This window comes from Tamandua tetradactyla, chromosome 2 (genome assembly GCF_023851605.1).
Source record: "Tamandua tetradactyla isolate mTamTet1 chromosome 2, mTamTet1.pri, whole genome shotgun sequence".
NCBI lineage: Eukaryota > Metazoa > Chordata > Mammalia > Pilosa > Myrmecophagidae > Tamandua > Tamandua tetradactyla.
In genome coordinates, this window is record NC_135328.1 from 20,932,847 (window position 1) to 20,947,678 (window position 14,832).

Genomic DNA, 14,832 nt, shown 5'->3' on the forward strand with positions numbered 1-14,832 from the left:
ACTTTCAACCTATGTTTATCTTTGGGTCTAAGATGTGTTTCCTGTAGACAGCATATAGAAGGATCCTGTTTTTTAATCCATTCTGCCAATCTATGTCTTTTGATTGGGGAATTCAGTCCATTAACATTTAGTGTTATTACTGTTTGGATAATATTTTCCTCTGCCATTTTGCCTTTTGTATTATATATATCATATCTGACTTTCCTTCTTTCTACACTCTTCTCCATACCTCTCTCTTCTGTCTTTTCGGTTCTGGCTCTAGTGCTCCCTTTAGTATTTCTTGCAGAGCTGGTCTCTTGGTCACAAATTCTCTCAGTGACTTTTTGTCTGAGAATGTTTTAATTTCTCCCTCATTTTTGAAGGACAATTTTGCTGGATATAGGAGTCTTGGTTGGCAGTTTTTCTCTTTTAGTAATTTAAATATATCATCCCACTGTCTTCTAGCCTCCATGGTTTCTGCTGAGAAATCTACACATAGTCTTATTGGGTTTCCCTTGCATGTGATGGATTGTTTTTCTCTTGCTGCTTTCAAGATCCTCTCTTTCTCATTGACCTCTGACATTCTAACTAGTAAGTGTCTTGGAGAACGCCTATTTGGGTCTCATCTCTTTGGGGTGCGCTGCACTTCTTGGATCTGTAATTTTAGGTCTTTCATAAGAGTTGGGAAATTTTCAGTGATAATTTCTTCCATTAGTTTTTCTCCTCCTTTTCCCTTCTCTTCTCCTTCTGGGACACCCACAACATGTATATTTGTGCGGTTCATATTGTCCTTGAGTTCCCTGATACCCTGTTCAAATTTTTCCATTCTTTTCCCGATAGTTTCTGTTTGTTTTTGGAATTCAGATGTTCCATCCTCCAAATCACTAATTCTATCTTCTGTCTCTTTGAATCTATCATTGTAGGTATCCATTGTTTTTTCTATCTTTTCTACTTTGTCCTTCACTTCCATAAGTTCTGTGATTTGTTTTTTCAGTTTTTCTATTTCTTCTTTATGTTCAGCCCATGTCTTCTTCATGTCCTCCCTCAATTTATCGATTTCGTTTTTGAAGAGGTTTTCCATTTCTGTTCGTATGTTTAGCATTAGTTGTCTCAGCTCCTGTATCTCATTTGAACTATTGGTTTGTTCCTTTGACTGGGCCATATTTTCAATTATTTGAGCGTGATCCGTTATCTTCTGTTGGCGTCTGCACATTTAGACAGATTTCCCTGGGTATTGGATCCAAAAGTTTGGAAGATTTTCCTGTGAAATATCTGGGTTCTGTTTTTCTTATCCTGCCCAGTAGGTGGCGCTCGTGGCACACGTTTGTCTGCGGGTCCCACCAGTAAAAGGTACTGTGGGACCTTAAACTTTGGAAAACTCTCGCCGTCCTGGGGGTTCGCTAGCCGAAGCGGCTTGAGCCGGCCCTGGGTCTGAACGCAGGGAGGGTTGCTGCTCGCTGCAGCCAGGGAAAGAGCCCGTCCGAATTTCCTAGTCGGCCCTGGGCGACAAGCGTGGCGGGAGGGCGCCAGCGGCAGCAGCCCGCCCGGGAGAGTGCACGTTCCCCGGGAGTCACGGGTTTGGAAGGGGCCTCCCCCACCCGTCACCGTTCTCCGCGGCCTGGGGGTTTCCGATCCAATTCTCTCAGTTGGTCCGGGGGCTGTGCGTGGTGTGGGCGCCAGCCGCCTTTGTTTCAGGGGACCGCCTCTCCAATTCTCCCAGCCGGCCCGGGAAGGGGGAAGGGAGTAACTCCGGCCGCTTGCCACCCCGCCCGGTAAGGCCCGCGCGCCTCGGCGATCTCACCCGAGCTGCTTCTCTCAGCCAGCCAGCCGTTCCAGGATGGGGTACGCTGTCTTTTTTATCTCTGTTGTGGCTTTGGGCGCTTTCTGTATCGTTTCTACTCCCCTAGTAGCTGTCCTGGAGAAGAAACTAAGATCCGCGCGTCTTACTAAGCCGCCATCTTCCAGGAAGTCCCAGTTGTTGGCTTTTTGTTTTGTCAATATGGTACAGGATATCAGAAGGCGGTCACGATTACATTAAATGAATTATATATATATTACTCTAGTTGGAATCTATAGCCTCCTGTGTGGGGGTGGGGGGAAGGAATAGGTTCCCATTTTTGTGAGGAACAGTTGCGTTATTTTAAGTAAAATATTATTATTTATAGTGTTGTTGTTGGAAGTTAGGAGTAAGAGTAAGAAGTGTGTGTATCAGTTCTGAGCAGGCCAGAGACTGCAGTGTGATGAATGCTGTTGATTACCCATTCAACATCAGCGTTACGTTCCGCTGGTATTAGCTCTGCTGCAGGGGCTGGAAAGTCACCACTTTATTCTCTAGACTTTCTAACTCATTGAATCCTGAATATGGTTTAATTTTCCTTAATGTCTTGTGTGAGTCATTTAGTTTGAATAGAGTTAAGTGGGAATAGAAGCATGGCACTAAGTAATCACGGTATTAGTGGGATTTCAGAAGAAGGGAGTGAGTCTGGTGTGAAATGTAACAGCATTCTGCTGAATCAGAAGGTAACTTCCTGATTATGGAAGGAAGAAGCAATGTTTTCTTTAGAGACCTACTTTTACGATGCGGCTTTGACAGCTATGTGTATGGACTTACCCAAGCATTTATTTCTTCATCCCAAACAACAGATCTTTAAGCAATTTTAGATCTGTGATAAATCGCTTTTGGTTTATACAAGGAAGAACAGTACTTGCTCTTTTCCATTGAACCCTGACTAATCAACAATGTTATTACAGCTAACTGTGCCTGGGATATGAAAAGTGAGCGAATTGTATGATTATAAAACTGTGAAAAAGATTGAACATATAGTATAGGGAACAGAAGAAGCTACAACATTCTCTGTAATATATTGTCTTACTAAAATTTCTAAAACAAAAATGACAAAATCTTAGGTTTGTTAATTATTGACTGTGGGAACACAGGTGTTTTTTATTATTGTCTTTCTTTTGTGCATTCTAAAACATTTAAAGGAATGAAAAAGAGTCGTATAATAAAATATAAACATATATATGGAAAAAAGCAAATACTTCCCTCAGAAATTATAAGCAAATATAAGTTCCACTATGAGTTCACGAAAACCCTGTAAACTATATGAAGGTGGTTGTTGTACTGGCTGGTAAGACCACAACTCAGTGTAAAGAGACAGGTCAGGTACCTTGCTTGCCAAGCTCTTGGATGAAAATGGTATTAAAACTGAGTATGTATTTACCTTTGCTATCCACGATAGTGATTTCGGATGTATTTAAATTTAGCTTCTTCTAAGATATCAAACCCATTTTTTTTTAATAACCCTTTGTACTAACTATTGATATTACAAATGCTTAGCCTAAAGGACACAGTGTAAAAGAATACACCTGAGCCTGGCATACATAGACAGCCGTGTGACCTTGTCTAGTCCTGGCTTTGCTTAATTGAAATAATGAGGGGGCCAAGGAAGTTTAACCATACACAATGAAAACAGATGTTGTTCAAATGTCTTTCTGTTCCTTCCTTTTCATTTCTTTCCTTTTCTTTTATTTTAAGTAGTGAAGGCTTTTGTTTAAATGAACTCTTATTTAGAAGAGAAACAAGACAAATAAAGCGGGGTGACCTGTTTTCACAGCAAAAATGTGCAAATTTATTGATACTTTAAAAACAGTAAATCCTTAAAAGTCTTACATAGCAAGAAATGAAGTTTGGATTTAATTAGATAATTTGATCCACTTATGGACTCTACTGCGCTTTACTTGATGTATGGGCAAACAATCAGGAATCCAAAATTTTAACTACAGAGTTGGCTATACTTTTTATTTTTTATTTTTATTTTTTTTTTTTGCATGGGCAGGGAATCGAACCCAGGTCTCCGGCATGGCAGGCGAGAACTGTCTGTTGAGCCACTATGGCCCACCTTTAAATGGTATTGAAAATTGAATTTACTTCCTAAAATCATGCTGCTAGGTGTAGTAGGCACATGTAGTTGTTTACAATTACAAAGGAATTAATTAATATTAAATCAACTCAGTCGTGCTAACCTCATCAAGGGTTCAATAGCCATCTGTGGCTAGTGGCTACTGTATTAGATATTTAGGTCAGTGCAGAAAGTTCTACTGCTGGCACTGCACGACAAAGTTAGACCTAAATGATACCATCGAGTTTTGCACACCTGAATACATTGTCATTTTCTTAGGAACACTGCTGTGGATTCATCACGCCCCTCATAAGGATATCCTCGATTCCAAACTCCCAGTCCAGTGGGTATGGATTCATTTGTAAATAGAATCTTCCTAGATCTTATTAAGATGAGGCCAAAGTGAATTAGGGTGGGCCTTAATTCAATGATTGATGTCCTTGTGAGCAGAGAAATTTTGGACACAAATAGAAACCACAGGAGGGGACCAATGGCGTTAGATGCCCATGTGGTGGAGACAGAGATTGTTGTATGCATTACTGGCAAGCCATCACCAAAATGCTACAGATTTCAGGGAGAGCATGGCCTACTGACACCTTTGATTTTGGAAAAAGCCTCCAAAATTGAGGGACAATAAATTCCAGTTAAGACAACCAGTCTGTGGTATTTGTCCTAGCAATCCTGGCAAAATAACACAAATGCCGAGAAGGAAATAATTGCCATATGGTAAAAAGAATAATGTATAAATTCACTCATGGCAGGATTACTATGAGAACTGAACACAACATAAGTGTGCTGACTGAACCTAGTAAGAGTTCAATAATTCATAGACATGTTGATAAATGTAAGTGCTCTCTCACGTCTGTTAAGAAGCAAGTATTTGGCTAAGGAGCCAAACAAACATGTAAGAGTATATTAAGTACACTCTATTACTGTGGTTGCCCTACCAAGTGCAGTGTATTGTCAGAATTTAATGAGCTATTTGTAACCGGGATTTGGTTGACATGTAGAGCACACCAGATGAACCTGGGAGGATTTGGTGGAGGAGAGGAAACTGAAGAGAAGGAGGGACCTGGTGCTTTACATTGTATAAACAGGTTTGCACCCTTGTCATTGAGACTTTGAATAATGTTGCCCTCAAGATGCAATTGCTGTCAACTCAAAATTAAGTGAAAATAACTTCTGTTATTTTGATGCTTTCTTGTTCCTGCAGAAATCTGTTGACTCTGTGCAGTGACTAGGAAACAGTTTTTCTTGGAGCATTTGATTGTGTCATGACTTGAGTCACTTTTAGGACAATGTACTTGACTTGAAATTACTAGCAGACGTTCAAGGTAATAAAAACTATTACTGAAAGTATGGAGTGCACAGACTTGAGAATATGGTGACAGTGAATCCTGTTTGATAACCTAAAGAGAAACTAGAAAGTATGACAGTGGTGAGAAGGATAAAATCAATTTTTAGTTAGTATTTTCTTCAACTATTTTAATATAAAAGTAATCATTTTAAATAAGTGAGTTTTTTTCTGTATTTATTTTTATTATTATTTTTAAATTAGGAATTCATGACAAATTCACTCATTAGATTATGTCCATGAGAATGATGAAAGTATTAATGAAGCAGTTTTGAATTTTTCAAAGTGGACCTATGGTAAATAATTTTTACTAGAGATAGTGATAATTACTTAAATATTGAATATTGACTGTACAAGGAAACAGTTTGACATTCTAAAGGCTTGACTTCTCTCTCTTCTTCAAGCTGATAAATATTTTATTAATGTTTAGGGTCATTTAAATTATACTCTAAATGCAAATTCTTGAGGTGGAAATGTAAGTCACTTTGCTTTGTTCTGTGCTACATACTTTCCCAGCTGTGATCATAAAAGTTGCAAATACATATGCCAAAGAAGCTCAGACTTGGTCAAGAAAACTGTCACATTAAATGACATGAATTGTGGAACTATTTCTTTTAATATTCAATAGATTTTAGGAGAAATGTACTGTAGTAGTTAGCCTACAAGAGAAGATGAAGTAGTATTTAAATTACTACCAGTCCACTCCAATTCTCATCATCTATCTTTTCTTTTTTATAACTGGAGAAAAAAATAAACTGCAGAAAGTTCCAGCGACTATTTAATTTCAAAACTGACCTAACGCTGTCCTGGGATTTAATAATAGCAGATAAAATATACCTCCCAATATAATTCATTTTGTCTAGAAAAAGGAAAATAATTTCCATACTGAATTTCATTTACTAGAGAAAAGTACATTTCTTTATTCTACTTCTCTGATGTAGTGGGAAATGTCATTCCAGGAGACCTTTTTAATGACTTCAGTAAACTGAAAAAGTAATGATGAGGCATAGAGTTCTGTATCATAAATGATGAAAGTGACTTCAAACGAATGTCAGCCTTTAAGTGGGCCTTTACAGTATTCCCTACCCTTTGTTTATACTCGCAAGTTATTTAAGGAAATAAAAGAGGACAAGAATAGTAATGCAATGTGTCTTAGATGCTGCTAATATGCAGTTCCTGATGTGGCAGCCTGACTCGGTTGCCTGTTTCTGCCCCAGCTCCTTCTGCAGAAACTCTAGGCTCACTCTCACAGTTCTATCACTTGGAACCTCTGGCTCTTCCTCTCACTTGCAGAGGTAGGTAAAGCACCAGGCCTCAGGTCATGTGTCTGGTTTCTCACGGGTCACCTTAAGGAACCAGGTGATGTAATTTAGAATTATGGAGGAATCACAACCAGATGAAGTGAAGTCTAGCCAATGAAGGAGAGAAAATGGAAAGGAAACACTGATACATCACCCCCTATCTCTCCTGGTGTGAGTCACAGTGACACCCCACAAGACAAGCGACTGCCTGTTTCTCCCTGCAGCAATAGCCAGTGTGTTTATGTCCCATCTACTATACCTTTCACTGTCGCTGTCCTGGAATTGCACCCACTAAGAAAGAATTAGCTCTTAAACTTGCCTTAGGGAACATGCATCTTCTCTTTGCCAGAGAATCTAATCTGCAAAATCATTAGTCACAGAGATTGTAGCTGAAAGGGTTTTTAAGAATTGTGGGTCCCAAACGTAGAGAGTCTGTTATAGCTTGCTGGGCATCTTCCAGCACAGCCTGGTTGTTTGGACCCCCTCAAAGAAATCTGAATAATGGATGATACAAGTAAAATGCCCAGGTGAGGTATAAACTGTCTCTAATACACAGAGTCCAATAAATGTTGAATCACCTTTTTGGTGATGGAGGCCAAAGACATAGTATTTTCCTTTGACTACTGAAGAGATAGAATATTATGAGTCTGTCAACACAATCACAAGAAAATTTACTTGGTTAGCTGGTCTTTGAATTTTGGTGGGATTTATCAACATCCTCACTGGTGGACATGAGGTAGCACTGAAATCAGGTCCATTGAGACTGAGATTTCTCACTTGCCATTCAAGAGAGAAGTAGCCTTATCATGAAAATTTGCATACATAAAGGTTCATGGGCTTAGGCTAAAGCCTAACCAGCTCTCTGATGACAAATGCAGTGAGTTAGTTATCTCTATCCCATTAGCACTTCTTTCTATGAACTCTTTCTGATTGTGCAAATTCTCTGATTGGGCATTTATGGGACAGGGAAATAAGATATGACACATCAATTCCTACTACTCATACAAATGTGGAAACAACAATACACTGATTGACCTAAAAGACCCCACTGCGAGGGCATTTTAGCTTCTACGAACATTGCTCAAGCTCTATTAGCTCTATCTGAATACTTCAAACATTCATGTACCTCAGGAGGATGACAGCTTGGGTTCCTACATCCAATAAAACCTCCCTTCTTTTGACGTTCCCCAGCAGATTCAGACATTTGCTTATGGTCCTAGATATCTCAAAGAGATAGGGAGATTTTAGATCCATCTGTAGTCATCTTTTTCCTTAAATCAGCTGAAGTTAGGGTAAGGAGAGAGTGAGAGGCCAGAGGACACAAAGATTTTATGCAATTAAGCAAGATGGAGTCACTTTTATTTTCAAGAAGTTCAGCAATTTCTTGCAGCTGAATCAAATGACTTGCTTTTCTCTATACACACCTATACTTTATTGGTTTTCTCTCGGCTACCCTGTACGATATCCATTTATAATTTCTGTTTCGAAAAACCACCATGAGAGGGCCAGCCTTCCCAGGATCCACTGCAAAAACAAAAAACAAACAAACAGGATGGTGCACTGGTGGCTTAGTGGCAGAATTCTCGCCTGCTGTGCTGGAGACCCTGGTTTGATTTCCGGAGCCTGCCCATGTAAAAAAAAAATATTTTAAAATCTCTGAAAACTGGTGCTATTGTCTCCGAGTAGATCTGAAATTTGCAGGATAGACTGCAGGACAGGTGTGAATCATGTAACAGCCCAGCCCCTCCCATTCTTTCTTAACTAACTAGCATTATGCCCCCAACCACTTCTTGCCCAATTGAGCCAGCTAAAATTCTTCTCATGATGTTTTAAGATCTACCCTTCATCTTTACATCTGATCAGCTTTGCTCTTATGTGCCTAGAAGGCACTTTTGTTTATTCTACCTAGACTCACTCTACCTATCGGCTGAGATCTTTGATCAATTTTGAAAAGTTCTTTGAAAATATGTCTTGGAAGGTTTCTTTATCCTATTTGCTCTTGTCTCCTTCTGAAACTGCATATATAAGTAGGGTAAGCCATTTGATATGATCCTGTGAACATTCACTTCTCTACCATTTATATCACCCAGAAATATGTATAAAAGAACAATAGAGGGTGTAGTAAATAATATTTGCTCCCCAGAATGTAGCAATTCTCTTTTTTGTATGGTTGATGGAATAGGGACTTAGGGCATCTGATGTGTAGTTGAATTGAGTCTCAGCTGTGTTGAAACTAATCACTATCTTTGATTTCTTTGACTGTTGGGATCGGTACTTTCTCATCAGCTGGCCTAGAAACTGAGGACTGGAATGATTCTGCATATAGGCAAGTTCTTCACTGCCAAGACTTTCAAATGTGGGAGATATTTCCCTGCATTTGAACATGGTGGTAAGATTTGGGGTTGCTGGAAAGTTCTGTTGCTATCCAATCTTGCCTCCCTCCTTTCTGAGCAGCAAGCGATAACTTTCAGTCATGTTAATCCTCACCTACATTTGGAATGAATGCAGCCTTCCTGTGAAAGCTCAGAATGAATTCGAAGACATCGTATCACAGGTAACCAAAATCCCTGAGTGCCTCTGGTAGATTTCACCTTAGCTCTCCTCTTTTCTTCTCCCCTAACTTTTCAGGGGTCTTTTCACCTGGTAGAAGCCACTCTCACCTCAGAGTGTTTTCTCTCTGCACCCCTTCTCTGTGAAAACCCACCCTGGCCCCATTTTGTTTTTTTAACTCAATGCATTTTGTGAAGACTTGTCTGTAGGTGTTAGCGATAAGCACAGGTTTTCTCTGTTGGACAGGCTTTTGTAAACTCTAATCCATCATATCAGACCTGATGTGGTTGTTTAAAGTTCATTAAACGTTGTGGTGGTTTCTTCTAATTATTTACTCTTCCTCCGACATGTCTTTTTTTTCCTCCTTGGTCTATTCTGACAGGAGTAGGAGTAGCTGTGTTTCTCTTTCCTATCAAGGGATTGACATTCTCCAAAGTATAGTAAATGATTGTTTTTTCAGTTCGTCAATGAATTATAAAAATAAATTTATGTACATTTTAGCTTAGTTATTTTTTTAATTGTTTAGGTAAGCACAATGATACATTGAGTGAGAAATGTAATAAATATTGAGCATATTTTCATAAATATATTGGCATTTTGTATTTCTACTTTAGAGAACAACATATATACTCATTTTGCTCACTTTTCTATTGGTTTGTTTCCCTTTTGATTAATTTGTCCACAGATTATGAATTATAAATATTTGCAATTTTTGATGACATGACTGACAGTGTATATATTTTAAATATATTTTCAGTAATTTTTGTTCTATGTATATTTTTATGTTTAAATAGAATCAATTTTGATAATATTTCTCTATTTACTTGGGGCATGTTTCACTTGGTAAAATTTTCACCACTTTCTCAAGATTATGTTGATCAACTGCTTTGTTAATATGTTTTTAAGTCAAGTTATCGGGATACAATTTATACATAGTAATATTTATCCCACTTAAGGTACAATTATATGAATTCTGAAAATTATATATGGCTATGTAATCACCGCCACAGTTATCTCAAGTATGTCTTGCCTGTCACTTTTATTCACCTCCAACCCATCCTCAGTCCCTGCAACCCCTGAGTCATTTTCCCAATAATTTTGTCTATCTGAAGATGTCATATAAATGGAATCATGCACTGCATAGTCCTCTGAGCCTGGCTTCTTTCAATTAGCATAATGCATTTAAAATTAATCCATGTTATTGTACAAATCAGTTGTTCATTTGTCTTTATTGGTGAGTATTATTCCATTATGTGGATGTGTCATACTGTTTATCTTTTTACCTATTCAGCAGTTGAGACATTTTTGGATTGTTTCCAGGTTTGTAAAATTATGTAAAATTCTACCATAAACATTTGTAAAAGTCATTTTCTGTGAAGGTAAGTTTGATGACAACCTAGAGGTGTGGTTACTAGGACATATGAAGATGGTGTGTTAAAGTGTATAAGCTGGCAAATGGTTGAACAAATGGACTCTACTGCTTTGTATTTTCGCCAGAAACTCATGACAGCTCCAGTTGTTCTGCATCTGCTCTCGTATGGTCCACTTTAGAATGGTGGGGAATATATTTTTGTTTTAGCCATTCTAAAAGGTGTATAGTGCTGTATCATTGTGGATATTAACTTGCACTTCCTTAGTGATGAAGGATGTCCAGTGTGCTCATTTTCTACCTGTATTTCTTCTTTGATGAAATGTTCAAATATTTTGACCTTTTCATTTTGCTGTTAATTGAGTAGTTTGCATTTTATTATTAAAGTTTGAGATTCCTTTATATATATCATGGGTTGAATTCTGTCTCTCGTAAAAATATTAGCAAGTCCTAAACCTGGTATTTGTTAATGTGACCTTATTTGGAAATAGGGACTTTGCAGATGTAATGAAATTAAACTGAATTAAAGCGGGCCCTTATATGATGATTAGTACCTGTTCTAGTTTGCTAGCTGCTGGAATGCAACACACCAGAGACAGATTGGCTTTTAATAAAAGGGGATTTATTTCATTAGTTCTTCAGAGGAAAGGCAGCTAACTTCCATCTGAGGTTCTTTCTTACGTGGGAAGGCTCAGGGTAATCTCTGCTGGCCTTTTCTCCAGGCCTCTGGGTTCCAACAACTTCCCTCCGGGGTGATTCCTTTCTGCATCTCCAAAGGCCTGGGCTGAGCTGCAAGTGCTGAGATGAGGTAGACTGAGCTGCTTGGGCTGTGCTACGTTGAATCTCTCATTTAAGCACCAGCCAATTAAGTCAAACATCATTCATTGCAGCAGGCATGCCTCCTAGCTGACTGCAGATGTAATCAGCAACAGATGAGGTTCACGTACCGTTGGCTCATGTCCACAGCAACAGAACTAGGTGCCTTCACCTGGCCAAGTTGACAACTGAATCTACCACAGTGCCCTTATAGGAAGAGGGGCATTTGGACACAGAGGCTCACAGGGAGAATGCTTTTTGACTACAGAGTCAGGGATTAAAGTGATGTGTCTAAAAACCAAGGAAATCAAGGATTGCTGACAACCACCAGAAAGTAGGAGGGGCAAGAAAGTATCTCCCCTGAGCTCCTTTAGAGAGCAGGAACCTGCCACACTGTGACTGCAGATGTCTAGCCTCTAGAAACATGAGAGAATACATTTCTGTTGCTTTATACACAGCTTATGATCATTTATTATGGCAACGTTAAGAAACTAATATTTTGGATATGAGTTCTTTATTAGAATATAAAAAATATGCAAACATTTTCTCCCTATGAGAGGCTTATCTTTTCTCTTAACCATGTTTTATGAACAGCAAATGTCTCCATTTTGATGAAATCCATTTTTTTTTCATTTATGGATCCTGCTGTTAGTTTTACATAAGAAATTTTGAGCTAAACGTCACAAAGATTAAAGATTTTCTCCTAGTTTCCTTTCAGATATTTTATGGTTTTAGATTTTGGCTTTGAACCCTTTTGAAGCTCTCATGTACACATGGTGCATGCTGTGAGAGAGTCATAAATATGTTGGTTTCCTTTGTTCATTCTATATCTGGATTTCCATATATTCCAGCAGAATTTCTAGAAAAAATGAATTAGGTACCATGTACAGCAGCATATATAAATAAATAAGTTACTTAGATATAAACCTAACAACATATATTCAAATGTTTATGCTGAAGTTACCAAGAACTGGTAAAAATGCCTAAATAACTTGAGAGTAAATACATGTAAATTGAATATGCATGTATATATATATCCAAAACAATTGCTATTAAAATCACAGGAGAATTTTTGCATTAATTAGTAAGATGTGGTTCTTAAAATTCTATGAGAAGCAAAATACTAGAATAGTGAAAACAATTTTGAAAACTAAAATCACAGTTGGAGAGTGAATGACGAGCCTCACACTTCTAAGAAAAAACTAATCTGTTTATCATGTATTATATTTTCTACATGCTGCTACTTTTGATTTTTGAAGATGTAGCTAAGTGTCTTGGCCACTGGATCTCTTTCCTTGTAAGATCTTTATTTGGTTTAGGTATCAGGGAAATGCTGGATTCATAACATATATTAGCAAGTGTTTCTTCCTTATCCAGAAGAATGTGTGAAGAATTGACATTAAATGAGTGATAAAATTCACCAATGAAGCCACATGGATTGGAATTTTCCTTATTTTCAACTAAATACATCAAATTTCTTTCCTAGATATAGGACTGTTTGTTTGATCTAACTATTCTTGATAATCTTTGTTACTTTATATCTTTAAAGAATTGGTCAATTTCTTCCACGTTTCTGAATTTATAGATGTAACGTTTTTAACATTCTCAAGTTATCCTATTAATGTTGGTAGGGTCTAGTGAAATCTGTTTCATTAATATTAGAAGTGTTTTAGTATTCTTGAGTCATTACCCTTTCTCTCTCTCATCAGTCTGGCTAGAGATTTATCAATTTTATCGATCTATTTAGAGAATCAGATTTTAATGTCATTGATTTTTCTATATTGATTGTATGTTTTCAATTTCATTGATTTCTGCTCATTTCTTTGTTCTTTTGCTTCTTTTGGATTTCATTTGTGCCACTTTTTATTATCTTACTGATTTTCTGTTTAATTTTTCTATTACAGAGAGCATTTCGAAGTTTCCACTGTAATTTTCATACTATTTCTCCTTTCAGTTAAATTTTGCAACTTATATTTTGCTGTCCTGTTGTTAGGTACACACACAATTAAAATTATTATATTTTCTTGGTGAGTTAGATACTTCATTGTTATTCCTGGTGATATTCCTTCTTCTCAAAGGTACTTTAACTTATATTAATGTAGCCAGTCCAGATTTTTTTCTAATTTAGTGGTTACAGAGTATATATTTTCCCATTATTTTTATATTTAATCTATCTATGTATTTATGATCGTATTGGGATCCCCAGCCCCTGCACTTCCCCAAACAAACAAAGAATCCAACAAAAACAAACAAACAAAGAACTCAACAAATGGTGCTGCAATAATAATGGGATACTTACATGGAAAATTTAGAATGAAATGTGACCCCCACCATACAGCATACAAAAAAAAGAGAGAGAAGAGAGAACTTACAACAACAACAACAAAAAAGAAAACAAAAGAAAATACAAAAATATAGAACAAAAAACAAGGAAAAAGAACTTATTGTTTCATGAGGGTATTACACTGTTGTTGAACACTTGATATAGATATATAGATATGATTATATATGGTATTTCTTATCCTGAAATGAAACCTTCCTCTCAATAATACCCAAACCAATAGCTGTGGTTATACTCTTTGTAGCTAAATAAATCAAATTAACTTCTTCCATTTGCTAGAATTAGATCACTTGAAGAAAATTTTGAAACCTCTTATTAGTTTCCTATTAATTCCAATCTTTTCAGTTTAACTGGATATTATGGATTCTGCCTTTATTGTTGTCCATTAGTGACCTGCTTATAATGTAGAAACTACAGATACATGCTTCATTCTGTGGCACTCTCACTACCAGAGATGGTAACGCTGAGGTTTCCTGTCTTCTGGACACCATGTGGGGGAGCTTGGTGCATTTGCAACACACTCTAGTTACAATGTTTCCACTGTACTGTAAATCCACCTTCGCATGCCTGTTGGATTCACCATTGTATAGCCAGACCATATTCAGTTGGTCGTCAAACACATTTTGTTACATTATTGAATGATGTCAATGTTTAAGTTTTTTTTTAAACTTAAAAAGAATAATTCATTCTTTTATAGTAATGATTATAGTGTTTCTCTCTCTGGTACTTGTAAATTATTTTTGGTTCAGGATTTCTGTTGGCCTCTCTTCCCAGAACTCTGTTAGGAGTCTGGAAATGACTTATCTCTTCTGTTAATCTCTCCTCTCCTGCTTGATTCTTGAGCCATGAACTGGAGTTGGAATTTTAATAGTAGGAGGCACTTCAAGTTAAACAAGGAAAGCATATGCAGTTGACATGGAAATACTGAGTATCATGGAAGTATTGAGCATTCCCATCACCTCTTCATATGCAACATTCCACTCCTATTTCTTGTTCTACTATCTCTTCTGATGAAAGTGATGATGTCTTTTTAGTAGACTTAATAGGAAATAATAATGGAACAATCATGGAATCATGGAACTTAAGTGTTGGGAAGGACTTTATGCATCAACTCACCTAAAGGCTTCAGATAGATTTAATTTCTTGTGCCAGCACTGATCATTGTAGGGTGGATGTGTAGAAGCTACGTGCAGAAAGGCAATAAAGCTAATTTAGTGCCA